At 40.0% G+C, this 27,175-nt stretch overlaps 1 pseudogene across 1 annotated transcript in view; it reads left to right on the top strand.

The window, feature by feature from the left end:
- LOC144662655 (uncharacterized) overlaps positions 1-25,384 on the top strand; it is a 30,038-nt pseudogene extending 4,654 nt beyond the window's left edge. Inside the window, exons 3-11 of the transcript XR_013572493.1 lie at positions 6,665-6,764; positions 7,733-7,815; positions 11,652-12,315; positions 13,160-13,306; positions 14,611-14,712; positions 15,041-15,142; positions 16,383-18,868; positions 23,302-23,637; positions 23,870-25,384. The product of XR_013572493.1 is annotated as an uncharacterized LOC144662655 (transcript). The remainder of the gene's footprint in view (positions 1-6,664; positions 6,765-7,732; positions 7,816-11,651; positions 12,316-13,159; positions 13,307-14,610; positions 14,713-15,040; positions 15,143-16,382; positions 18,869-23,301; positions 23,638-23,869) is intronic.
- The last annotated feature ends 1,791 nt before the right edge of the window (positions 25,385-27,175 follow it).

The raw sequence follows: 27,175 nt of genomic DNA, 5'->3' as shown, positions 1-27,175 counted from the left end.
TGTACTACTTGTAGATTGTGATGGTGATGATACAGTTGGCAATGGACTTGGTGGTATTGATTGTACTACTTGTAGATTGTGATGGTGATGATACAGTTGGCAATGAACTTGGTGGTATTGTATGTATTACTTGTAGATTGTGGTGGTGATGATACAGTTGGCAATGAACTTGGTGGTATTGATTGTACTACTTGTAGATTGTGATGGTGATGATACAGCTGGCAGTGAACTTGGTGGTATTGATTGTACTACTTGTAGATTGTGGTGGTGATGATACAGTTGGCTATCAACTTGGTGGTATTGATTGTACTACTTGTAGATTGTGATAGTGATGATACAGTTGGCAGTGAACTTGGTGGTATTGATTGTACTACTTGTAGATTGTGATGGTGATGATACAGTTGGCAGTGAACTTGGTGGTATTGATTGTACTACTTGTAGATTGTGATGGTGATGATACAGCTGGCGGTGAACTTGGTGGTATTGATTGTACTACTTGTAGATTGTGATGGTGATGATGTAGTTGGCAATGAACTTGGTGGTGTTGATTGTTCTACTTGTAGATTGTGATGGTGATGATACAGTTGGCAATGAACTTGGTGGTGTTGATTGTACTACTGGTGGATTGTGATGGTGATGATACAGTTGGCAATGAACTTGGTGGTGTTGATTGCTCTACTTGTAGATTGTGGTGGTGATGATACAGTTGGCTATCAACTTGGTGGTATTGATTGTTCTACTGGTAGATTGTGATGGTGATGATACAGTTGGCAATGAACTTGGTGGTGTTGATTGCTCTACTTGTAGATTGTGATGGTGATGATACAGTTGGCAATGAACTTGGTGGTGTTGATTGCTCTACTTGTAGATTGTGGTGGTGATGATACAGTTGGCTATCAACTTGGTGGTATTGATTGTTCTACTGGTAGATTGTGATGGTGATGATACAGTTGGCAGTGAACTTGGTGGTATTGATTGTACTACTTGTAGATTGTGGTAGTGATGATGCAGTTGGCAGTGAACTTGGTGGTGTTGATTGTACTACTTGTAGATTGTGATGGTGATGATACAGTTGGCAGTGAACTTGGTGGTATTGATTGTACTACTTGTAGATTGTGATGGTGATGATACAGTTGGCAGTGAACTTGGTGGTATTGATTGTACTACTGGTAGATTGTGATGGTGATGATACAGTTGGCAGTGAACTTGGTGGTATTGATTGTACTGCTTGTAGATTGTGGTGGTGATGATACAGTTGGCAGTGAACTTGGTGGTATTGATTGTACTACTGGTAGATTGTGGTGGTGATGATACAGTTGGTAATGAACTTGGTGGTATTGATTGTACTACTTGTAGATTGTGATGGTGATGATACAGTTGGCAGCGAACTTGGTGGTATTGATTGTACTACTTGTAGATTGTGATGGTGATGATACAGCTGCCGGTGAACTTGGTGGTATTGATTGTACTACTTGTAGATTGTGATGGTGATGATGCAGTTGGCAGTGAACTTGGTGGTATTGATTGTACTACTGGTAGATTGTGATGGTGATGATACAGTTGGTAATGAACTTGGTGGTATTGATTGTACTACTTGTAGATTGTGATGGTGATGATGCAGTTGGCAGTGATCTTGGTGGTATTGATTGTACTACTTGTACAAGGCTGCTGCCTAACGGGCTCCCGGTCGCCAGGGGCGCCTAAGTTACGAGTGCGGGCGACTGAATTTTTGTTCAAGGAGCCCGCATGGGCGCCTAAACATTGATCTTCCACTCCCATCCTTTGACTTCATTTTCCTTGTAACCTTGTTTCATTGGCATAAAAAATCCCATTTAAAACAAAAAACTGCTTCATTTTAAACGAAAATGCTAAAATTGTTCGCATTTAGCGTATCAAGTACGTGACGTGTCTTTGCAAAATTTAGCAACTTCGAAAACCATTCGCTTTCAAGTGTTTAGGACTGGGTCTAACTTCCAAATATGGAATGTGTTATGTTCTGGATTACGTTTCATTTGCTTCGTTGACGTTTCGGAGAATTTTCGAAGTGAATCTGAAGAAATATATTTTACGGATACAAAAGTGAAATCTATCTGTTTGCTACTGCAGTCATGGATCAGGTCTGAAATAATTTTAATCTGCAAACGCTTGATACGAAAACCTTTCCGACAGGCTTAAACTTACGTAAAACAACGTGCAAATATCGTGATGTGTACACAAACTTACGTGGCGTGTTTTACATGTAATTCAGCTTAATCTATAAAGCATTGAACGCTTAACTTTAGAATGAACATAAAGTGTATGCCTCTTTCTTTTCATGTGACATTTCATATCTGCTGCCGCTTTTTTGTGGACTAAGGTTGTTATTTTCAACGAACTGTTTCATGTTTTCGCATTTATAATGAGAAGCATTCTCGGGCATTGATCCGTAACTAGCAAATTTTTGTGCTGGAAACCTCAATTCTTTTTGCCTGCTCAGATGTTCAGTTTGAATAAAATGAATTGCTTTTGTTACTACATTAATTTTATAAACAACTTATTTGATGAGTTAAGTAATTTGAAGTGTTTTCACAATTTAAATTTTCTGTTCTATTTTTGTCAACTGGTTATCATGTAACAAAGATAAGATCATAACTTAATTAAAGTGTTTACACAGGTGTTTTTGACTTCTTATTGGCATTTTCTAAATTATTGCTTCTTTTTTAACCTTGATTACTAAAATATTAATTGAACTGGATTTTCCTGCTTCATGTTCATTGATTTTCTATGTGAAAAAATGAAAGTACATGAAATGCACTCAGACTGGCACTGGCTTAACAAATGAATAAATCGTTCGTGCTTTCAACTAAATGCATGCCAGTTTTCATTGTTGGTTTATTTCTCCCTGCCCAGCTAGTGATTTAACCCACAGAGGGGAGAGATAATATATATTGCTGATATTGATGACTTATCAAACTTCTTTTCTCTGGGTCTCTTAGGTTGCTGCAGAGTAAAAAACAGTTTTATGGGGAGACTCTGCCCCAGGGTACCCTTACCCTTTTTATATACCCTTTCTGTAACCTCATTCCCAGGATCTCATGAACGAGGTTGCCATTTTTGGTATGTAAAAGCGCCCCTTACCCTTTTAGAAACCATATGCCCCCTCATGAAGAGGACACCCCTTTCACATACCAACAAAAGGAATACTACATCTTTTTACTTATTTTTCACTTGAATAATAACACTTTAAAAGACTTATTAAATGACTTGATCATTTGGTGGGTCTGTTCAAGCGTTATGAAGGGTTCTTTTAATACTTTAAAACCAGTTTTCCCTCCCCTTTTGTATAGTCTGCAACTCATGAAATCCCCCCGGGGGGGGGGGCACCCGGTATATTTTTGGGTGGGGGTGTGCCGCTGAGAATTTGAAGCCCTTACCCTATACCGGACCATGTTCAGCTGATTTTTGCAACCCTATACTAGACTAGACACTGAAAATCCCTACCCTATCCCAGACTTGCATTTTGTTAGAACTGTATCATTATCAGTGTTTTAATTGAAAAACATCTGTGAACAATGATGCCGCGATGATTTTATTTACGTTTAGGAAAGCCTCTTTCTCTTCCGAGTTTTTGGACTATATTCGTCATACCGTCGATCGGTTTCCCGGCAAATGCTACCCTTTTCTAGACCAAAACTCTCTGAAATTTCTATACCCTATCCCAGACTAAACTGCTTGAAAACCATACTCTTCACAGCGGCACATACCTATATAGCTCATGTATGGGAGTGCCCCCCCACCCTTTTATATACCTGGAGCCTGAAAAAGGTATCCCTGTTGGATGGAGCCTCCAGGCCGTATTATTCAATTAAGCGCCCAACCTCGAATAAGCGCCCACCCTAAAGGTAGGAAAAGTCAATAAGCGCCCAGCCTCGAATAAGCGCCCACCCCCACCCTCCTAAAATGAGGGCATAAAAGGAATTTTGATTATTGTTGAAGTTGAGATTAAAATTGACTAAGTAATACAAAGAGACTATCCCGAAGACCGAAATTTTTAATTTTTTTACTGAAAGTTTTTTAATGAACATTTAAAATTCAGCTTAAGTACACCTTCACGTTTAATTATAATACATTGTTTTCTTGCAAAATAAACGTACTACTTGCAAAAAATGGTGAAAATTTATTAAGCGCCCAGCCTCGAATAAGCGCCCACCCTCAAGATCCAAAAATTTAATAAGCGCCCAGGGCGCTTAATCGAATAAATACGGTTGTCCACTATAGGGAGTACCCCTAGGGGACATTCGGGTATATTATAGCAATAATGTTGGGGGAAGGTTCAATCCCTGGGCCCCTCTCCTAGGCCACATAGTCGACCACATATTTGCCTAAGTAACCCCCCCCCCCCAGATTTGTCTTCGGCAACTTTAGCTGGGCTCCTAACTCCTAAAAAATTTCCTTAGGCAGCAGCCTTGTTGTAGATTGTGGTAGTGACACAGTTGGCAGTGAACTAGGCGGTATTGATTGTACTACTTCTAGATTGTGGTAGTGACACAGTTGGCAATGAACTTGGTGGTATTGGTTGTACTACTTGTAGAGTGTGATGGTGATGATACAGTTGGTAATGAACTTGGTGGTATTGATTGTACTACTTGTAGATTGTGATGGTGATGATACAGTTGGCAGTGAACTTGGTGGTATTGATTGTACTACTTGTAGATTGTGGTAGTGATGATACAGTTGACAATGAACTTGGTGTGTTGATTGTACTACTTGTAGATTGTGATGGCGACACAGTTGGCAGTGAACTTGGTGGTATTGATAATTTGTACTACTTGTAGATTGTGGTGGTGATGACACAGTTGGTAGTGAACTTGGTGGTATTGGTTGTACTACTTGTAGAGTGTGATGGTGATGATACAGTTGGTAATGAACTTGGTGGTATTGATTGTACTACTTGTAGATTGTGCTGGTGATGATACAGTTGACAGTGAACTTGGTGGTATTGATTGTACTACTTGTAGAGTGTGATGGTGATGATACAGTTGGTAATGAACTTGGTGGTATTGATTGTACTACTTGTAGAGTGTGATGGTGATGATACAGTTGGTAATGAACTTGGTGGTATTGATTGTACTACTTGTAGAGTGTGATGGTGATGATACAGTTGGCAATGAACTTGGTGGTATTGATTGTACTACTTGTAGAGTGTGATGGTGATGATACAGTTGGTAATGAACTTGGTGGTATTGATTGTACTACTTGTAGATTGTGCTGGTGATGATACAGTTGACAGTGAACTTGGTGGTATTGATTGTACTACTTGTAGAGTGTGATGGTGATGATACAGTTGGTAATGAACTTGGTGGTATTGATTGTACTACTTGTAGATTGTGATGGTGATGATACAGTTGACAGTGAACTTGGTGGTATTGATTGTACTACTTGTAGATTGTGCTGGTGATGATACAGTTGGCAATGAACTTGGTGGTATATTGATTGTACTATTGTACTATTGTACCAAGTGAGGTTTTCACCTATTCTATCCTATCCTATTCGCGTTAATTTTATGTATGTTAACTATTTTACTATAAGCATTTGACCAGAACTTTTCCTAAATTTGCGTTAATTTTATTACGCGTAAATTTTGTTCTCGTTGTTGAAATGCCTCGTTATATTCCTATAATAAGGTAAATCATCAGGTCATGGGTATTTCACCTATTCTCAACAAATTGTTGTAGAGTGTAAACACAACTGAATATGAAATAAGCACAAAATTTCGTCGGCATGTTGCACTGATTCGTTTTTCTTATTTTTTTACATTTGTTAGATAATTCTGATCTGTCTTGCCGGAACAAAGCCACAAACGTCAGGGGGTTTTCCTCAAATGAGATTGTCATGTGCGACAATGTTGCACGTGCGTGACTTGGTTTGTACAAACACGTCACGCTGGACTCGTCACGCTATACTTGCACAAATATCAATGTTATTGACGTTTGGTTGCCGTCCACTTTTTCCAGCAGTATCGATCTCTTGCTCCAGCCAGTGAACAAGCTCGTTGGTGGAGGATAGGGCGAAATGAAGAGGCCACCGAAAGTATCAGGGGTCAATAAGCACCCTACCCTCGCCATTTTTTTTCTGCTATCCTCGACTTTCCCTCCCCACACGTCCTCTCCTCGGTCGATGGCCTTTCTCTTCAATCCTATACCTGCGATGCTGCCTCTTTTTGAAACGAGACGGAAATATACATGTAGTTTAACATCAAGAGACTTTTTATTTTCTATATTAAACGCCACGCATTAATTTTAAAGTTTGAGTACCCAAGACTGTCGAGTTAATCTATAATTTTATAAGGTGGCGTGACATATTCGTTGCATTGAAACCGGATAAGTGCTTTTGATCTCGTGATCAACAGCAAATCTAAATTTGCAGTAAACACCCTCGGTTTGATCGGGAGTGGCTTTTCAATGTTCTAGCGAACGTGAATGAAACAGATTGCTGAAGTTTCAGAAGTCCTTAACGGAAGAAAAATTTTACAAGAAACATTTACGTTACTGACAACAAAGGAACAAGAGAAAGAACAAGGAATTGTTTGTACGCCTTGTCTAGACGACATGTTTGATCAATGGTTCTTTGCACGAACATTATTTCTATCTCCATCTATTTAACGAAAGTTGTTCGTTTTCTACAGCAACACATCCGCTTCTGAGGTCCACAGTTGTACCTTCTTGGTGACTGCGATTAAAAGGAAACGTTTCTAATCGAAGGGAAATTTTACATTCAGCAAAAAGGTTGGTAGATGCGTATAATTATAAATTATGAAACGTAATCACAATTGGTTGACACCGCAAGCAAAATATGGAAATTTCATTATTTATGGATCGAAAAGTAGCAGTCACTTCTTATGAGCATAGACAGCAAGAAAATCTTATTAACTAGTCTGAAAGCGGAAGTGTAAACGACAAAGAGAAGCCATATGTATATTGAAAGTGAAACCAAGATTCCAAGCGTTCTTAAAAGGAAATGCTTTCTGAAGTAGAAAGAATCGCTTCTTGGTTGGAGCTGTTGATTTGGCGAGTAATATGCCAAATTTGGTTAAACCTAATTCCAGATTTAAGAGATGCTACTAATTAATCGATTCCCTTCGTGCGTGTCCGCCGATGAAGGCTGTACATTAAGGAATACTAGGCATACAGTATTACTATCATGGAAATCTGTGTAATATATATATAAACACACTGTTGAGAAAGGGCGAAGAAGTGTAAATAACCCTGCCATTGTTTTATATAACTATTAACTTATATGCAGCCCAACGCTTAAGTTACATTTTGTCGTGTAGGTTTTAATAATTAAGGGCAGTTTTCTATAATTTTCATTAAAACGAAACCGAACAGATTTTAATGAAAACTCAAGTCGTTTTATGAGCAAACTTAGTTAATGAATTTCTCCGAGTATGTTACTGATACAATTTACACGTAAACAACCCCCTGCAGTTAGCGATGCTGCATAAATCATGTTTATTTTAACAACCACCAACCTCCCTCCTGACCCCAGCCCTTCAGCTTGTGTTTTGTTTTGTTACTATGTCGGACTATGCACTTCCGCTTCTGTTCACTAATAAGTCTATTGTTTGGAATTACAGGCAACTTTCAGGGGAAATAACATAAGATAAACAGTATTCAAAAAATGTATTTGCCTTATCCCTCCCTGCTACGCGGTGTTTGACAATATATCTCAAACTGAGTGTTGTTCATTTCAGAAACGATTCGCCACTTTCCTCTGGGACACAGTTCCATTTTTTTAAAGATTTTTCAGGGGAAATCTCATCACATGCAGTAACTGGTATGTAAAAATTATAAATAACACCCTTACTGAGAGCTTTGTTTCACATGCCCAACCTAATGTTTGACACTTTGAGGCATTATCCATGTTGATTGCCTCAACATAGTAAACACCACACCATTTCTTGATAGCAGAAAATTTTTGATAGGACTTTTTAAAAAAAAAAATACATAATAGCAAAGCAATATATAAATATTTTCCATATTCATAAAAGATATATAATTATTCACAATTAAGTCCTCAATATTCCTACCATGTTTTTTGAATAAAATTAGTCATTCCTGGATTTCAACCTGTACAGTAGGACAGAGTAAGTCATTTTAATATTTTTTTCCTTTTCCAAAGCTCTAGGCCAGTATAATTAAGTATTAAATTTTTATTACCCTACCTTTTTGATACCTTTATATCTCAACCCTATCTCTATGTTAAACTTCATTGGTTACAGGATGAATTTTCCCTTTTGTTATATAATTTTTATATTTTTTTGATGACCAAAAACTTTCAAAAAGACATTCAACATAATTCATGATGTAGACAAGATTTGAAAAGCCACCTATTGAAAAGGTCACTGATGGTTGATCCTTATGAATTTAATGGTAATGGAGCTAGTGGAAGTGGTGGTGTTGATGGTGGTGGTGATGCAGGTGGCCATTGAGCTGTTGGTATCTGTGTTGCTAGTGGTAGTTTGTGGTGGTGACACAGTTGGCAGTGAACCTGGTGGTATTGATTGTTCTACTTGTAGAGTGTGATGGCGATGATACAGTTGGCAGTGACCTTTTTGGTATTGATTGTTCTACTTGTAGATTGTGGTGGTGATGATACAGTTGGCAGTGAACTTGGTGGTATTGATTGTTCTACTTGTAGAGTGTGATGGCGATGATACAGTTGGCAGTGACCTTTTTGGTATTGATTGTTCTACTTGTAGATTGTGGTGGTGATGATACAGTTGGCAGTGAACTTGGTGGTATTGATTGTACTACTTGTAGATTGTGGTGGTGATGATACAGTTGGCAGTGAATTTGTTGGTATTGATTGTACTACTGGTAGATTGTGATGGTGATGATACAGTTGGCAGTGAACTTGGTGGTGTTGATTGTACTACATGTAGATTGTTATGGTGATGATACAGTTGGCAGTGAACTTGGTGGTGTTGATTGTACTACTTGTAGATTGTGATGGTGATGATACAGTTGGCTGTGAACTTGGTTGAGTTGATTGTACTACTTGTACATTGTGATGGTGATGATACAGTTGGCAGTGAACTTGGTGGTATTGATTGTACTACTTGTAGATTGTGATGGTGATGATACAGTTGGCAGTGAACTTGGTGGTGTTGATTGTACAACTTGTAAATTGTGATGGTGGTGATACAGTTGGCAGTGAACTTGGTGGTATTGATTGTACTACTTGTAGATTGTGATGGTGATGATACAGTTGGCAGTGAACTTGGTGGTATTGTATGTACTACTTGTAGATTGTGATGGTGATGATACAGTTGGCAGTGAACTTGGTGGTATTGTATGTACTACTGGTAGATTGTGATGGTGATGATACAGTTGGCAATGAACTTGGTGGTATTGTATGTACTACTTGTAGATTGTGATGGTGATGATACAGTTGGCAGTGAACTTGGTGGTATTGATTGTACTACTTGTAGATTGTGATGGTGATGATACAGTTGGCAGTGAACTTGGTGGTATTGATTGTACTACTTGTAGATTGTGATGGTGATGATACAGTTGGCAATGAACTTGCAACAATTTTTTTTCAACTTGCAACAGCGAAATTTGTTGCTTCTATAAGGCGACTCTAGCTATTATGCAACGTCTACTGCAGATGGCTTTCCTGGATCACCTTGCACCTGTTTATAACTTCTACCAATATTCCTTCGCTACACTGTTGAAGCTTGATAGTTTGACCCTTCCTCTACACCTATAGTCTATGCCGACAAAATCCTAATAAATGCACTACCGTGACCGAGCAATACAGTAATGCACAAAGCTTAATAAAGCTTAGCACTAGATACATGTACGCAGTGCGGACCTATTTTTCTTTTTGCCGTGAGGTTTTTCTTTTTGCCGCCAGGATTTTCTTTTTGCCGCGAGGTTTTTCTTTTTGCCGCGAGGTTTTTCTTTTTGCCGTGAGGTTTTTCTTTTTGCCGCGAGGTTTTTCTTTTTGCCGTGAGGTTTTTCTTTTTGCCGCGGGGTTTTTTCTTTTTGCCGTGAGGTTTTCGTCTTTTTGCCGCGAGGTTTTTCTTTTTGCCGCGAGGTTTTTTCTTTTTGCCGTGAGGTTTTTCTTTTTGCCGTGAGGTTTTTCTTTTTGCCGCGAGGATTTTCTTTTTGCCGCGAGGTTTTTCTTTTTGCCGCGAGGTTTTTCTTTTTGCCGCGAGGTTTTTTCTTTTTGCCGTGAGGTTTTTCTTTTTGCCGCGAGGTTTTTCTTTTTGCCGTGAGGTTTTTCTTTTTGCCGCGGGGTTTTTTCTTTTTGCCGCGAGGTTTTTCTTTTTGCCGCGAGGTTTTTTCTTTTTGCCGTGAGGTTTTTCTTTTTGCCGTGAGGTTTTTCTTTTTGCCGCGAGGTTTTTCTTTTTGCCGTGAGGCTTTTCTTTTTGCCGTGACAGTTGTGGGCCACCGTAAAGTTGGCAGTGAACTTGGTGGTATTGATTGTACTACTTGTAGATTGTGGTGGTGATGATACAGTTGGCAATGAACTTGGTGGTAGGTTGTGGTGGTGATGCAGGTGGCAGTGAAGCTGTTTGTATTGATGCTACCAGCGGTAGATTGTGGTGGTGGTGATGGTGCAACTGGCAGTGAAGCTTGTTGTATTGGTTTTACTCCTGGTAAATAATTATGGTAGTGATGTGCAATGGACTTGGCTGTATTGATTGGACCACTACGAGATTGTGGTGGTGATAGTGCAGGTGGCAGTGAAGCTGGTGGTATTGGTTTTACTCCTGGTAGGTTGTGCGGATTATAATACTGCTGGCAGTGAACTTGGTGGTATTGATTGTACTACTGGTAGTTTGTGGTGGAGTAGTAAAGGTGGCATTGAAGCTGGTGGTGTTGGTGCTACTTCTGGTAGATTGTGGTGGTGGTGGTGGTGGTGATACAGTTGGCAATGGACTTGTTGCTATTGATTGTAATACTTGTGGATTGTGATGGTGGTGATGCAGTTGGCAGTGAAGCTGGTGGTTTGGTTTGTACTAGTGGTAGTTTGACGATGCGAAGCAGTTGGCAGTGAAGCTGGTGGAATTATTGCTACTAGTGGTAGATTGTGCTGGTGGTGATGCAGTTGGCAGTGTAATTGGTGGCTCTAGTTGTTGATTAAGATTGTAGGGGTGCAGGTGGTGGGTTGGTCGTGCTTGTGTAAGACTGTGGTGGCATTGAAGCTTGTGGTATTGGCGGTACTTGTCTTAGACTGTGGTTGTGACGGTGATGGTAGTGGTAGTGAAGCTTGTTGAGTGGGTGTTACTTGTGTTAGATTGTGGTGGTAATAATGGTGGCAGTAAGCGGATGGGATTGGCAGGTTGTGGTAGTCATGAGGGTGGCAGTAAAGCTTGTTATATTGCCGGTGGTAATGGTGTTGGCAGATAAGCTGATAATATTGGCAGTGCTAGTTTCAGAAATTTCTGGTGGTGATGCAGGCTGTATTGAAGCTTGTAATATTATTGTGGACTAAAATTATAAATAAACGGACGTAATGTATGCAGAAGCGATGACTTGGGGAGTAGTTGGTAATGATGGTAATATTTGGTGTAAATTGTGAAACAGGAAAAAAAGGTATATGTACTTTGTGTGTAACTTGGTGCTGTTTAGTTTACTACTGAATTGTTTTGTTTGCAGGTTTATTTGGTGACCAGTCCAGGCATGGCGTTTACTCCATCACCCTTTGTGTCCACCAAGGAGACAACCAACTACGCCCGGCTGTGCCGCCTCTTGGTGGATGTGGGATCCCAGGCCTTGAGAGAGACATTTGATAAAATACATCCACCAGCGACTCTACATGCCATTTTATCCAGTCATTCTGTGCATTATGCTACGCTGCAATCACTTTACAGGGGTCGGAGGAAAGTCCTGAATCCTACACAATGGGGAAAGCTGTACCCTCCTGTCCCTTCGTCTGTGTCATCAGCAAGCTTTGATATAACCCTTCTTACAGTGCTGCTTAGAAATATATGTGGTTTGAGCCCTCCTGTCTTTGGTTGGGATGCACTTCCTCCACCTACACACACAAGCATCGCAGATGACATCGCCCGAGTGAAGTATTACAGAAACACTGTATACGGCCATGCCAGTCAAGCCTCTGTTGATGATACAAGTTTTAACACTTACTGGCCAGAAATCCGAGATGCCCTGGTAAGATTGGGAGGATCAAGTTATAGAGCATACATCGACAACCTTGAACACGATTGCATGGATCCTGATATCGAGGAACATTATCGAGAACTCATGAAACAATGGAAGAAAGATGATGACAGCATCAAGGACAAACTTGAAGAGATGGAAGGTAACATGAACAATGTTTTGATACTTTTTCAGATAGGACTTACATAATGAAAACAAAATATCACGCCGCGACAAGGTACAAATAATCCTAATCCATGAGAACAACGTTTTTGAATGAGAAAGATGTGGATTCGTTAACAGATAAAACCCTACTCTTGGCACAAAATAGCCTCCTACACAGATGTCCGTTTGGCTTGTCACACATTCCTACCCCACGATGGGGAGGACAAATTGTGTGACAAGCCCCAAGACGTCTGAGTAGGTGGCTGGGCACAAGTATTTCAGATATACAATTTGGCCTGCAAACAGTGTACTCAGTGTTAAATGTGTTTTATTTTCGTGCGGAGGAGGAAGTAGTATAGATGCAAACGAAACTGAGCGTTACACGGCTACTACAAAGGAAAACGAACAGGAAATCTCTAATTCGGTATAGTCGAGGACCTATTCTGTAAGGTCATGTGGTAGTATCATGCATGATTAGAAGCAAGTGTGAATGTTAAAACCCAGGAGCTGACCACTGACGATTAAAAGTAGGGCATTAGATTGTGGAGAAACGAGCAAGAGCCTGGAACAGGTTAAATAAAATTTGGATGCAGAAGCTTTCAGTTTTAAACGTGTCCCCAATATTTCTTTTGTATTAACCTGCGTTTCTTGGTAAAAGATTCAATTTGGATCAGTGCATCTATGACACATTCGACATATGTAAAAAGTACTAAAAATGAATGAAAGAACGAACGAACTAACGAACGAACCAATTAACGAACCAACTAACCAAACGACCAATTAATTAATATTTGTATGTCCAAATGAGTTGAAAGTAAAAGTAATTAAATTTTAATCTTCAGAAATCATCAGAGACGCATTACAGCAGACGAGAAGTGAAATGAAGGAAAGCATCAGAGACTCATCAGAGCAGACGAAAAGTGAAATGAAAGAGATGAAGGAAAGGCTTGACACCTTGACGGCTTTATTAGAGGAGAACAAAGATGAAGGTCAGTCGCAGAAGAGACTAAGTAATGATATACACAAGTTTGCATTAACTGGCAGTGTTCTCGCTCGCTCATTGGTAAAGAGCTAGTGTAAGCATCCTAAAAATGACGTTTCCAGTTACGCACGTGCGATTCACACTGACTATTCTCTTAACTAGTTTCCTGCTAAACTAATGTTTAGGCCCTGTTTACACTAACCCGGGTAAATTTGAAAACGTATCTTTTTTTCTCCGGATAGGCCAACCGTCCACACTGACACGGTGTTTTCGGTAACCGAAAACGGAGCTTTTCATAAACGCTCTCCAAAATGGAGAAATTCAGTTGAAAACGCACTAGTGTGGACGGCGAAAACGGGCGAAAACGGAGCTTTTCGAAAACGCTGACGTCAAATAGTCATGTGATCTCTGTCAAAGCAAAAGGTTTGATTAGCTTAACAATAGCTCTGTGCATGCGTTGCAACGTTTTCAAATTTATCAGGATTAATGTGGACGGAAAACATTTTATACGGCGTTTTCAAATTTCTCCGTTTTCAAATTTATTTGCATTGATGTGGACAGGGTCTTAATGTTATTGTAGAAAACAAATCGACCAGATATCTTTGCCTCTCTTTTAGTCGAGCATTCTCATTTTCTTATGCAAACAGCGAGAGTCTGAACAATGTTCACGAATGACTTTTAGTACAAACTTGCTTTCGTTTCTGACAAAATGACTTCCCTGTGACGTCAAAATTAAACGCCATGACTGTTGTCGAAAGCACCGTCGCAGTGACCTTTGGACGCTTACAAGGTGAAAATAACATTCTAGGTTTCCGACCGCTATTCTTCATAGTTCATTTTAAAAGGATAAAAACTTCTTGTCCTCCTTTTTCTTCAGTCCAGGCTGCCCTTCGTGGTCTAATTGGTAAACAGTTCATACAAATGGTGTAACAAAATAAATTAATCTTAACAGTCAAAACACTCGCCTCGCTCATGGCTTCTATTAAGTTTATTTTTATGGTTTTTTGAGATTGTAGAGGAAATGGACTACGGTTTTAAAAATCCCATTCCTTGATAGTGATTTGGTACTGAATTATGTATGGACGTTGATGGTGCGGTGTATTCAGGGAGAATAAAAGACATTAGGTGAAAGAAAATATACATGCTGTTAGGGAGTTTGCTGAATATTTTGTTGATCATGTGTATACTTTAGATTTACCATGAGATCATAAAATAAAATGGAATAATGAAAACTCTGTATGCAAACAAGATTGTTTGTCTTAACGTTTTTGGTCCTTAAACTGAAGAGCGCTAAACGTTTCCAATCATCAGGACGAGTCCAAGAAGAGCTCAACAAGATGAAAAGTGAAATAGGAAATATCAGTGGCAAGCTGGACGCTTTGACGGCATCACGACAAGAAACAAAGGATGAAGGTAAGTTCCCAAAATGAACAAACAGAGATCAAATAAAACAGTCAACTTCGTAAGGCTTTGTAAATGGTAAGGTTTAGTCCAGGAGCAGTAGTAGCGTTTTATTTATTTTTTTTTTCATTTAAGGAAAAATATCGAAGGTAAATAAACAAACATGACAGTTGCCTTGGTAGAATAGCCAAATAAATGCCTGACAAATATTTATGTAGTAATTTGCAAACCGTCGCAAGCGTAGTTCCTAATAGTAGTTAAAGATTAAACCACAGAACCTGTTTTAAATGACGTTGCAGTTTTAGATTAAACTAAAGGTGATGCAAATTTTGATCCCCAGACAACATCAGAGACAAGCTCCAGCAGATTAAAAGTGAAATGTTAACCATGAATGACAGGTTGGAAAAGTTGAGCATGTCAAGAGAAGAAAGCGAGGAAAAAGGTCAGTACTACCTAGCTTTAACACCGTCAAAAATTGTGCATTATTTTTGACCGAGGAAGATGGCTTATTAAGTAAAACCGACTTCTTATACTGCACTAAATTAAATATATATTTTAAATGTATTGAGCTGCCAGTAGGAGGCAATACTGTCGATACACCAAATCCCCTTGGATTTTCATCATTTAAAGGAAATTTTGAAGGTTTCCACGGGTCAAAGTAAGTTCTTGACCCCGGTAGGATTTGAACCCACGACCTACAGATAAGATCTAGATGACCTAGATCTACCGATTAAATACCACCGGAGTCAAGAATTGTCTTTGCCCCGTGGCATGGGAACCCTCCCAAATTTCTTTTAAAAGGGCGAAAATCCAAGCCAGGGGATTTGGTGTATCGGCTGTATTGCCAACTACCGGCACTCAAACACATTTAAAATAAAAAGTATTTAATTTCCTAATTACGCGGTCCTATCAATATCTATTCCTGTACTGCGGGCGTCTATTTGTTAAAAAAGGTGTACAGGTTGCCACGACGAAAGTGCCGTTCGTTTCTGATCTTGAATAAAAAAGCATGTGAATATGGCGAGATGCACATTGGCCGTATTTACCTGGGAAGACGTATACGTAGATCTAACATTACAGCAACACAGTGACCTTGGCCAGGGATCAAGCCAGGACTGCCTGATCCGGAGTCCGGTGAACTGTAGCTCAACATTAGGCCAGTGTGCCTCCCAATATCATTAACTTATTCACATACTTATGTGCCGATTTAATCAATCAAAATTCAGCTGTAAGCTGTTAGGATAATCACTGTGCGAAAGGATGTGTGAATAAATTAAAAGTGGCAACACTTCCGGTTTCTTGCTGTTATTGCGTCGAGATTCGTACGAGACGTATAATCAATAAGACGGCAAGCTCGAGGTTTAAATCTAATTGATTGTTGGAAAGAGGCGAAGCCCCGCGTCAACTATACAGTGTCGATAGAAACCGAGAGCGAGGCGTCTAATTGTTTAAACATAACCCAGAGAACGATCTATTCAACAAAAACGTTAGTGAAAGTGGTTTTTTAATAGTGTTGGTTTGTGATTTCAGTAATTTTACTTGCCCGCGCTCGGAGGTCAGACGTACTGAAACCAAATAGAAGAGACGCAGTCAAAATACAATCAGGATTTAAGGGCATTAATGTTGAGCCACAAGCTCCTTCATTAAAAAATTGTATTAATTATATAAAAATGTATTTCTAGATCCTTTTGATCCATCTGAGCTTATTGAGGGAATTCGCCAACTCTACAAATCCCGTGAAGGGTGGCTGTCACCATTTCCTTGGTGCGAGGAGTTTCACTTTCATCTAAATGATATTTTTACCAGACTGAAAATGATCAACAGGAAGAAAACAAGAGGAACAGCAACCGACGAAATCGTCAACATGTCTGCTATCTTCAAACCGCATGAAGAATGTTCGCAGCCAAGAACAGTGATAATTGAGGGGAAGCCTGGTATGGGAAAAACGACTTACTGCAAAAAGCTCGTTTATGACTGGGCTACAGGAAAGCAAGAAGCAGAGAGTTGCTTTCCAAGATTTGAAACCGTGTTGTTGTTAAAATGTCGTGATATCAAGTCTGACCTTTGGGAGGCCATTGATGACCAACTTCTACCCCTAGACATTGAAAAAGGCTTCAGAAAAAAATTCTTCAACTTTATTCGCCACAATCAGTCAAACGTTTTGCTGGTGCTCGATGGATTGGATGAGCTACCCTCGAGTAAACTGCCAATGTATTCAGAAATAATTCAAGGACGAGTGCTTCCAAAGTGCCACTTAGTTGTTACAGCACGGCACGAGGCTGGAATGAAGGTAAGAAAATACTGTGACAACCTATTGAAGATCGAAGGATTTACCGAAGAAGATGTAAAAGAGTTCATCTGCAAGTACTTCAAAAGCATGGAGGCGTTGGCTGAAAAGCTCTTGCTCAAGCTGAAGAACGATGAAATCCTAAGAGAAATGGCGGCAAATCCTCTAAACACGGCACTTCTTTGCCTTCTGTGTGACGAATTTCAAGGCATTTTTCCAGAAAGTAGAACTGAACTGTACCTAGAAATAACAGAGTGTGTTCTGAGAAGATACAGAAAAAAGAAAGGATTATCAGATACCAGCGAGAAACTAACTGAAGTATACAAAACCCAATTAAAACACCTTGGCTGGATAGCGTTGAATGGTTTACATGAAGAAAACTTAGATTTCGAAGGAAGCGAGTTTGCAGATCATAAAAGTGAATTACCTGGATTCGGATTTTTGTCAATGCAGCCCGGTGGTAGCAAACTAAGACCGTGTCGACGTTACGCGTTTCTACACAAGAGTTTCCAAGAATTCTTCGCTGGCTTTTATCTTAGTTGCCAGCTTCTTAATGAAGAAATTACTCCCGACCACTTAGTTTCCGACATCAGATATTTCAATGAGCTAAAACACGTGCTTTTGTTTTCTTGCGGCATTGTATCAACGCAATGTAAAGAAGCAGCAGTGGCTCTTATGGCGAGTATAACAATACAAGTGAACAAACATGGCGATGATCATGATAGCGTAGATGTTGCATTGGAGTGCATCACGGAATGTAAAAGAGCAAAAAGTGATATTTGTTTAACACTGGCAAAAGTTTTTGGTTCATGTCTTAAACTTAAAAGCGTAACTACCTTCCTTGGATGGCCCCATGCTGCTCCCCTTGCTGAAGTAATTAAAGTCAACACAACACTGGAAACATTAATGGCTATCCTTGGCAACATTGGTGCTGCTGGCGCTGCTTCACTTCCTGAGGCAATTAAAGTCAACACAACACTGAAGATGTTGTATTTGGGTAGCAATAACATTGCTGATGCTGGGGCTGCTTCACTTGCTGATGCAATCAAAGTCAACACAACACTGGAGTTGTTGTCTTTGAATAGCAATAACATTGCTGATGCTGGTGCTGCTTCACTTGCTGATGCAATTAAAGTCAACACAACACTATGGTTGTTGGATTTGAAGAACAATAACATTGCTGATGCTGGTGCTGCTTCACTTGCTGAGGCAATTAAAGTCAACACAACACTGAAGATGTTGTATTAGGGTAGCAATAACATTGCTGATGCTGGGGCTGCTTCACTTGCTGATGCAATCAAAGTCAACACAACACTGGAGTTGTTGTCTTTGAATAGCAATAACATTGCTGATGCTGGTGCTGCTTCACTTGCTGATGCAATTAAAGTCAACACAACACTGGAGTCGTTGTATTTGACTATAAATAACATTGCTGATGCTGGGGCTGCTTCACTTGCTGAGGCAATCAAAGTCAACACAACACTGGAGTTGTTGTCTTTGAATAGCAATAACATTGCTGATGCTGGTGCTGCTTCACTTGCTGATGCAATTAAAGTCAACACAACACTGAAGATGTTGTATTTGGGTAGCAATAACATTGCTGATGCTGGGGCTGCTTCACTTGCTGAGGCAATCAAAGTCAACACAACACTGGAGTTGTTGTCTTTGAATAGCAATAACATTGCTGATGCTGGTGCTGCTTCACTTGCTGATGCAATTAAAGTCAACACAACACTGGAGTCGTTGTATTTGAATATAAATAACATTGCTGATGCTGGTGCTGCTTCACTTGCTGAGGCAATCAAAGTCAACACAACACTGTCGTCGTTGTCTTTGGATAGCAATAACATTGCTGATGCTGGGACTGCTTCACTTGCTGAGGCAATCAAAGTCAACACAACACTGAAGATGTTTTATTTGAATAGAAATAACATTGCTGATGCTGGGGCTGCTTCACTTGCTGATACAATTAAAGTCAACACAACAACTGTTACAGTTAGAGTTGACAGGCAATAACATTACTGAAGCTGTTGCTGCTTCACTTGCTGAGGCAATTAAAGTCAACACAATACTGCAGGAGTTGCATTTGACAAGCAATAACATTGATGACGCTGGCGCTGCTTCACTTGCTGAGGCAATGAAAGTCAACACAGCACTGACACTGTCTTTAGAGTAGAGTAGCGTAGTTTAATTTATTGTTAAGGTCAATAGTTATTATTAGTTTGAATTAAAAGCCGTATTTTTTTTTTCAGTTATAAACTGGAACCAAAAACGAATAATGTACCTAGTGAAAATTGGTTATAAAGTAAATCCTGTAAGCTTCTCGGTGTTTTTTTTTTACAACAGACTGTTTGTCATACATTTCTACCTCTATACCATTTTAATCTAAAGAACGTTTTTGTAATTTTTTAATATTTTTATATCTTTAACATGTATTTTTAAATTTTAAGTTGTACACGGCCCCACGAGCATAGTAGCTTTTAACCTTTTACCGTCTACAAAAAAAGTTATTATATGTTCAGGGCGTTGCCTTTGTCGGGACACGGTGTTCTAATATCTTCTATAAAACATGCAGTACTCGAATTCTACTTTGAATCTTCAAAGGGATTCATAATCAAAACCTATTTTTATCATTTAGTGTATTTATTTCTTTATTTCATTGTGTTAACATTTTTTACGTTATTGTAACATTGCTGAGTTAGTGTAAAAATCGCTTTTGAAGTTTTTTTGGATGTTGTAACAAAATCAAAAGTCCCTAGAATAGCCTTTGGCATATTTACAACGTATATAACATTTGAAACATTGGCATAGCTACAAAATAGATAACATTTGAGATGTTTTGACATTAATGAGTGATAAAGTAGAATCGCTTGTAAATTTTGTTTGGATCTTGTTACATACGTTCATACTTGTACCTGATTTTAACCTAAGGAATAAACTGAAGTTGGGTAAGTCCCGAGAGGTGATTGTTTTCTCTGTTGTCTGTTCCAAGCGCTTCCTTCCTTTGCAGAACTCATAAGAGTGAATATTGTCCGTGTATATTTCTTCCGCTAGTTCAATTGCATAAAGATCAGTTCTAAACTTGTATAAGGAGTTTTGGATTTACATGGAGGGAGCGACATCCTAAAGTACTTTGTAGATTCGATGTTGTGTTAGTAGTTCAAAGCACTCTATCACCCCATAGACTCTAGTAATCCCATGACTTCATGAAGCCCATGAAGCCCAAATCCGGTAAATGGGGAAGGGGGAAGTTCTGGAAATTCAAAACATCCTTTTGTCCGAAGCGCGTTGTGTAAGCCAAATCAAAACAACTATTCGGACTTTAGACGAGTATAAAGACGATGACTTGGTCGACCTTGCACTTCTTTTGTAGAATATAAAACTTAAAAAGCTAGCACACAAGAAGTTTCGGAACAAAACAAAACATCGAAAGGCAGGTAAAGAACAAGCTTAAGCGCAAGAATAGAAAGGGCAATTGAAAGTTCAGTTCACTATCATGAGTGGCATACAAGCTACAACTCGGACAACAACTTTGAAAGAAGCTACCGTATGTCAGAATATTTTAAGTGATTTTTCTGATTTAATTTTTCGTGATTCGAGTGCGGCGTTTATTCGAGGGTGGCGTTTATACGAGGGCGGCGTTTATTTAAAATTCAATTTATTTCTTGCTAGCAATAGTATAGTAACTGAACATTTGAATTTTAAAAACAGAAAAATGTTTTAGTGCTTGTCTGAAAAGTCATTTTCAATATCTTAAAACATTGTTACAATCAAGGAAAATATTTTTGAGGCTTGCTCAGACTTGATTATTTAACAATTATTCCATAAGCCCGCGTTGAATACGAGGTGGTAAATAGCCAACGAGGCGCGAAGCGCCGAGTTGGCTATAACGACTCGAATCCAACAAGGGCGAATGGAATAATTGTTTTATTAAATTCTTCTCAAGCATGTTCAAATCGACTGGACATTTCATTTTGATGTAAACGAAGTGATAGTATGAGGAGGCGCGAAAATTTCTGGCGCCGTGTTCACTTCTTGAGTTGAATGAAACATACGAGGAAAGCGAGCAAGAGAGTTTTCTTCAGAAGATTTTCCTCAAACAATCCCCTCTAAAGTCGTCTAAATATCCTGGAAATTGTGACAACAGTTAAGATTTACGAGAATATCCGAAGCAAAACCTTTTCTGGAAACTACAAGTCTTGTGCAAGTCGAACGAAGCAAGTGTTTACATTGTACTTCTTTACGGCTCCACGGCTGTCATCAAGACTGCTATATTATTTGAAGCGAAATTGAGCTCAAAGTGGAACAGGTTTATTGAAGAATGAAAGAACAAAACCAAGATTGAAAGGTAACAAACTTTACTGAAGTGCTGAGCCTAGTTTTATGACGAACACTGAATGAAACTGTGTCAGTTTGCCGTTCTTTCGTAAATTATTTGCTGCTTTTCTACTTTATTCACTCGCTCTTTGTCATAATGTGTGAAATTCCTGCGAGTTCACGCTCTCAAGTAATATATGTAAATTCTAGGTTAATTACTATTCTAAGAAACTCGTGATAGCGTCAGTTGAATTCTTGTACGAACTCGGTTAGGATCTCTAGATTAAAAGGTACTTTCTTTGAGTTGACCTCGAGTTTTAGTGTTGTTATTACATGGTGGCAGCGTGTGTACAATTCTGTTGATCGTTGACAACGTAAACCGTCTACGATGGCAGGAGGAGAAGAAGATTCCGGTTCAAGCGTCGGTACAACGGCCGCAGCTCAGCCACAAACATCGCAAGCTACAATGTTTCACCAAATTTTGCCGCCACAACATTTAGATCACAAGACATCTGGAGAAGTCGCCGAAAATTGGAAGTTGTGGAAAGAAAAATACAACAATTATTTTGTGATTTCTCGTTTGGAGAGAGAAAGTGCGGAGTATCAGCTCGCTATGTTCAAGCACGCAATCGGCGATGATGGTCTCAAGGTGATCAAAACCTTCAGTTATTCCGAAGCGGAGAATGCGAACGACTGGCGTGTGGTTATGGGCAAGATGGAAAAGCATTGCATCGGCGAAGTGAACGAGATTTATGAGAGATATTGTTTCAACAAGAGGGACAAGCTTCCGACGGAAACGGTCGATAATTTCGTCGCTGAGTTGAAAACCTTGGCGAAGACCTGCAACTTTTGTGATTGTTTACGCGATAGTCTCATACGCGATCGTATCGTACTGGGAATCAAGTGCGAGCAAACCACCAAAAAGCTTCTAAGGATGAGAGACCTCACCTTAAATAAATGCATTGATGTTTGTCGCAGTGAAGAGGTTACTGCAATGCAGATGAAGTCGCTCGCCGAGCCCGTTGACAGCGTTAATCAGGTCAAGTGGAAGAAAACTAAATTGGATAAATCTTCTGATGCAAAGTCAAACATGGAATCGTTTACCCTTTGGTCTCAGCGTCTCAAGTGAAATATTTCAGAAGCGTCTCCACCAAGAGCTAGATGGTCTTCCCGGTGTCAAGTGCATTGCAGATGATGTTCTGGTCCATGGCACGAATGAGGCCGATCATGACAGCAATTTGGAAGCGTTTTTGAGCAGATGTCAGCAGAAAGGCATCAAGCTCAACAGTCAGTGTGATGAAGTTCCATTCCATGGCCACCTGCTTACCACCGAGGGTCTTAAACCGGACCCTGAGAAAGTAAGGGCGATCGTTGAGATGCCACGCCCTGAGAATCGAGATGACATACTGCGGCTAAATGGAATGGTTAACTATCTTAGTCGTTTTCTACCCAAACTGTCTGATGTCATGAAGCCTCTCCGTTATCTTACCCATAAAGATGCGATATGGTGTTGGGATGACCTCCAAGAAAAGGCATGGAATGATGTCAAGAATCTCATTGTATCTGCACCCATGTTGGACAAGTGGAGTGCTTGTAATCCAGTGTAATAGCAGTCAGAGTGGTCTGGGCGCAGCGCTCATGCAAAATGGGCACCCCATTGCGTACGCCAGTAGAGCCTTATAATGTACCTCGTGAATATTGGTTATAAACAAAATTGATGTAAAGAGTGGCAAAATATCTACTACCTAACTTCTCAAAGAATGGCAGAAAAATTTCACTTAATCATTTCCGTAATTAAGCAGGCTCCTTTTTGTGTAGGTTTACACGAGGTACAGTCCACACTCATCGTGAGATCTAAGATCAAATTAGTGATCGTATGGAAACTACTGGACCTGTTGAAAGAAAGCCACATAATTGAAAAAGTCCACAAAACACTGAGATGCCTAGATTTAGCGTTAAATACCACAGGCCCTGCTGGCGCTGCGTCCCTTGCAGAGGCAATTAAAGTCAACACAACACTGACGCACTTGGATTTGCAACAGAATGACATTGGTGACGCTGGCGCTACTTCCCTTGCTGAGGCAATTCAAGTCAACAAAACGCTGTCACAGTTGAATTTGCAGCAGAATAACATTGGTCCTGCTGGCGCTACTTCCCTTGCAGAGGCAATCAAAGTCAACAAAACACTGGTCCAGTTGGATCTGCAGGCAAACAACATTGGTGATGCTGGCGCTGCCTTTCTTGCCCAGTCAATTAGAGTCAACAAAACGCTGACACAGCTGAATTTTTGTCGGAATAACATTGGTGATGCTGGCGCCATTTCCCTAGCTGAGGCCCTAACGCTTAACACAACATTGACGCACTTGGATTTGACATTAAATACGGCAGGCCCTGCAGGTGCTACCTCCCTTGCAGAAGCCATTGAAGTCACCACAACACTGACGGAGTTGAAGCTGTGGCAAAACAACATTGGTGATGCTGGCGCTGCTTCCCTTGCTAACACTAACGAAGCTGGATTTGGAGAAGACTGACATTGGTGATGTTGGCGTTACTTCTCTTGCCGAGGCAATTAAAGTCAACACAACACTAACGCACCTCGATTTGCAGAAAAATAACATTGGTGATGCTGGCGCTTCTTCCCTTGCAAAGGCAGTTAAAGTCAACAAAACGCTGACAAAGTTGGATTTGCAGTATAATCACATCGGTAATGCTGGCGTCACTTCCCTTTCTGATTCAATTAATGTCAACAATGCGCTGACGGAGTTGAATTTGCGGTGCAATAAGATTGGTAATGTTGGCGCCGATTCCCTTGCTGAAGCAATCAAAATCAACACAAAACTAAAAGAATTAAAACTCTCGTGGAATAACATTGGTGTTGCTGGCGCTACTTCTCTTGCCGAGGCAATTAAATTTAACAAAACGCTGACACTGTTGGATTTAGAGAAGAATATCATTGGTGATGCTGGCGCTACGTCCCTTGGTGAGGCAATTAGATTCAACCCAACACTGCTGCACTTGAATTTGCAGCAGAATAACATTGGTGATGCTGGCGCTACTTCCCTTGCTGGGGGTGTTAAAATGAACAAAGCGCTGTTCAGCTTGACTTTGCACCAGAATCTCATTGGCGATGCTGGCGCTTCTTCTCTGTCTGAGGCAATTAAAGTCAACAAAACGCTATCACGGTTGGATTTAGCAAAGAATAACATTGGTGATGCTGGCGCTACTTCCCTTGCCGAGGCAATTAAATTCAACACAAACTTGATGCACTTGGATCTGCAGCAGAATAACATTGTTGAGGCTGGCGCTACTACCCTTGCTGAGGGAATTAAAGTGAACAAAACGCTGAAAAGGTTGACTTTTATGAAACTAACTGTTTTCGTAGAATAGCTTGCTTCCGTTTTCTACAAATGAAGTTCTGATGACGACTATACTTTAATCTCACTTGGTTTTGCAACACTTCACTGCACGAGTTTCTTACAACAACTAACCTTAAGAGTTTGCTCGCGCTTTTTTTATCGTGACCAGATCGGAACTGTTAATCAGCTGTCATACTGCCATAAAGTCCGGGCCAAACGAGTATGAGAGTTGATTAGAGTTCAAACTCTCGCTCTCGTTTGGCATGGGACTCTCATGCATTCTCATCGTCTCTCATGCGCTCTCATCGACTTTGAACGTGCTCAAATTTTTCACGAGAGTCTATGAGAGTTTGACGGACTCTCGTTCTCGTTTGGCCCAAGTTGATGATGGTCGATGAGAGTTGACGAAAACTCTCATGAGAGTCAACTCTCGTCAACTCTCATCCTCGTTTGGTCCGGAAATTTACACTTACATAAACTCATGCGCAGCCTAGTCTAAGAACAAGTGCGTCTCTGCAGAAAACTACTTTGCATATTTTCCTTCGCGCAAAAAATTGTTGCCTATATCTTTTTTTTAGGATGTTTACTATCGTTCCGAAAATGCCTGGCCAAAGCAAAACAACACGAGCAATATAAAAATTACAGAGAACATTTTTACAGAAAAAAAAATTAAAGTAGCAAGATTGTACATAAAAAGTTAAACTAAAGGTTGTTCTGCAATCTGTTCAAAGAACATCTTCACAAGAAGTTGTGTGAAAGAAGAGGCGTTATTAATTAGTTCTGCCTCGACTCCCTTTCATGTGTTAATACTTTTCAGTTGTAAACTTAAATTAAAAACGAGTGTTGTATGTAGTGAGAACTGGTATTAACAATATTTTCTCTTGGTATTAAAGTGTAGTGATGAAAAAGAATTGCACAAAACCTTCACAAACCCATTTCCGAATTGCATTTTCCCTCTGTTTTGCAACAAAAGTGAGTAAATGGAATTTAAAGCGTTTGAATTTAAGGCGTTTGAGGCGGTTTAACAGGAAATGATTTATTCCTGCTTCATGAAAGCAGTGGGGACTGGGGCTGGCCCGGTTAACGAAAGTAAGTATGTGCTTGAGGGAGGTCTATATATAAGAGATGAATATCACGTAGGAAATCATTCCAGACCACATTTTGTTTAAGCTTATGTTATTATGAGTCATACCTTTCCACTGACCTGTTCTTGATCATGCAGGAGGCCGATGTCGTTAGAATTGTCGAGTCGTCTATTGCCAAATTAAAAAACGAAAGATTGTTAACTTTAGTCTAATGAAGTAGATGCTAGATAACAAATCTAAGGCCTTCCCACGCAGACACTGCCGATTCTCATCTCAAAGAAATAAAAAATCTCAAGTTTGACGTGCCGCATTGCTTCAAGAACAAAGGGAACGAGGACCAATACAGGTTTAATCTTAAAGTTGGCGACGCCACTGAAGAAGCTAAAGAAGCCTGTTTGACCCAACAGCTCGACAAAGTCCACGCTTCCCTCGAGCAAGGTGAAAAACTTTTGGCAGAGACAAAAACATGGAATATGAACGAAATGAGCTTGCGGAGGATTTTGACGATGATAAAAACATCATTCGTGCAGAAGGCAGACCACGTTCTCAAGCCGACAAAACTTGACTACTTGAAACAAGTAAAGGTTAGTAAGCAACAGAAGGGAGCCTTCTGCTATAGTTTCCGGTGCCTGGCCGAAACCGCCAAAATAAACCTGATGGTATTTTTTTATGTTGTCTACTGCGTGGTGCAGCTGAAATAACTTACTTTTGTCTGGGCTTAAATGAAGTACATTTAACACTCATTGTATATGATCTTAGAGAATTTCGTAAATGGTGTGGAGAATGTGAGCGGTGGCCCAGTAGATAAGTACCCGGATTTTTTTGGTAGTCTTGGAACGTTACCTGGTAAAGTGCACCTCCAGGGTCTAAGCCTGTGATACTGCAAGCGACGAAAGTTCCTGTGACTATTCGTGAGAAGTTTAAAGAGGAACTGCAAAGGCTGGAAAGTCTGAAGGTCATTGCTCCTGTTGACGAACCGACCGAGTTAGGTTAGTCAGATTGTCGTTGCTGTTAAGAAGTCTGTTGAGCTGCGTGATTGCATCGATCCGAAACCTCTCAATGCTGCTTTAAAGAGAGAACATTACCAAATTCCTGTTATTGATGATTCGTTGCCTGACCTCACAGATGCACGTGTGTTTACCACGGCCGATTTAGCATTAGCCTTTTGGCATTTAGAGCTAGATCATGAATCTAGCATGCTCACAACCTTCGCTACACCATATGGGCGATATCGTTGGCTTCGTCTACCCTTTGGTCTCAGCGTCTCAAGTGAAATATTTCAGAAGCGTCTTCACCAAGAGCTAGATGGTCTTCCCGGTGTCAAGTGCATTGCAGATGATGGCATGGCACGAATGAGGCCGATCATGACAGCAATTTGGAAGCGTTTATGAGCAGATGTCAGCAGAAAGGCATCAAGCTCAACAGTCAGA

Source organism: Oculina patagonica, chromosome 8 (genome assembly GCF_052425735.1).
Source record: "Oculina patagonica isolate OP01 chromosome 8, crgOcupat, whole genome shotgun sequence".
Classification (NCBI taxonomy): domain Eukaryota; kingdom Metazoa; phylum Cnidaria; class Anthozoa; order Scleractinia; family Oculinidae; genus Oculina; species Oculina patagonica.
This window is presented reverse-complemented; position numbering and strand designations above follow the sequence as displayed.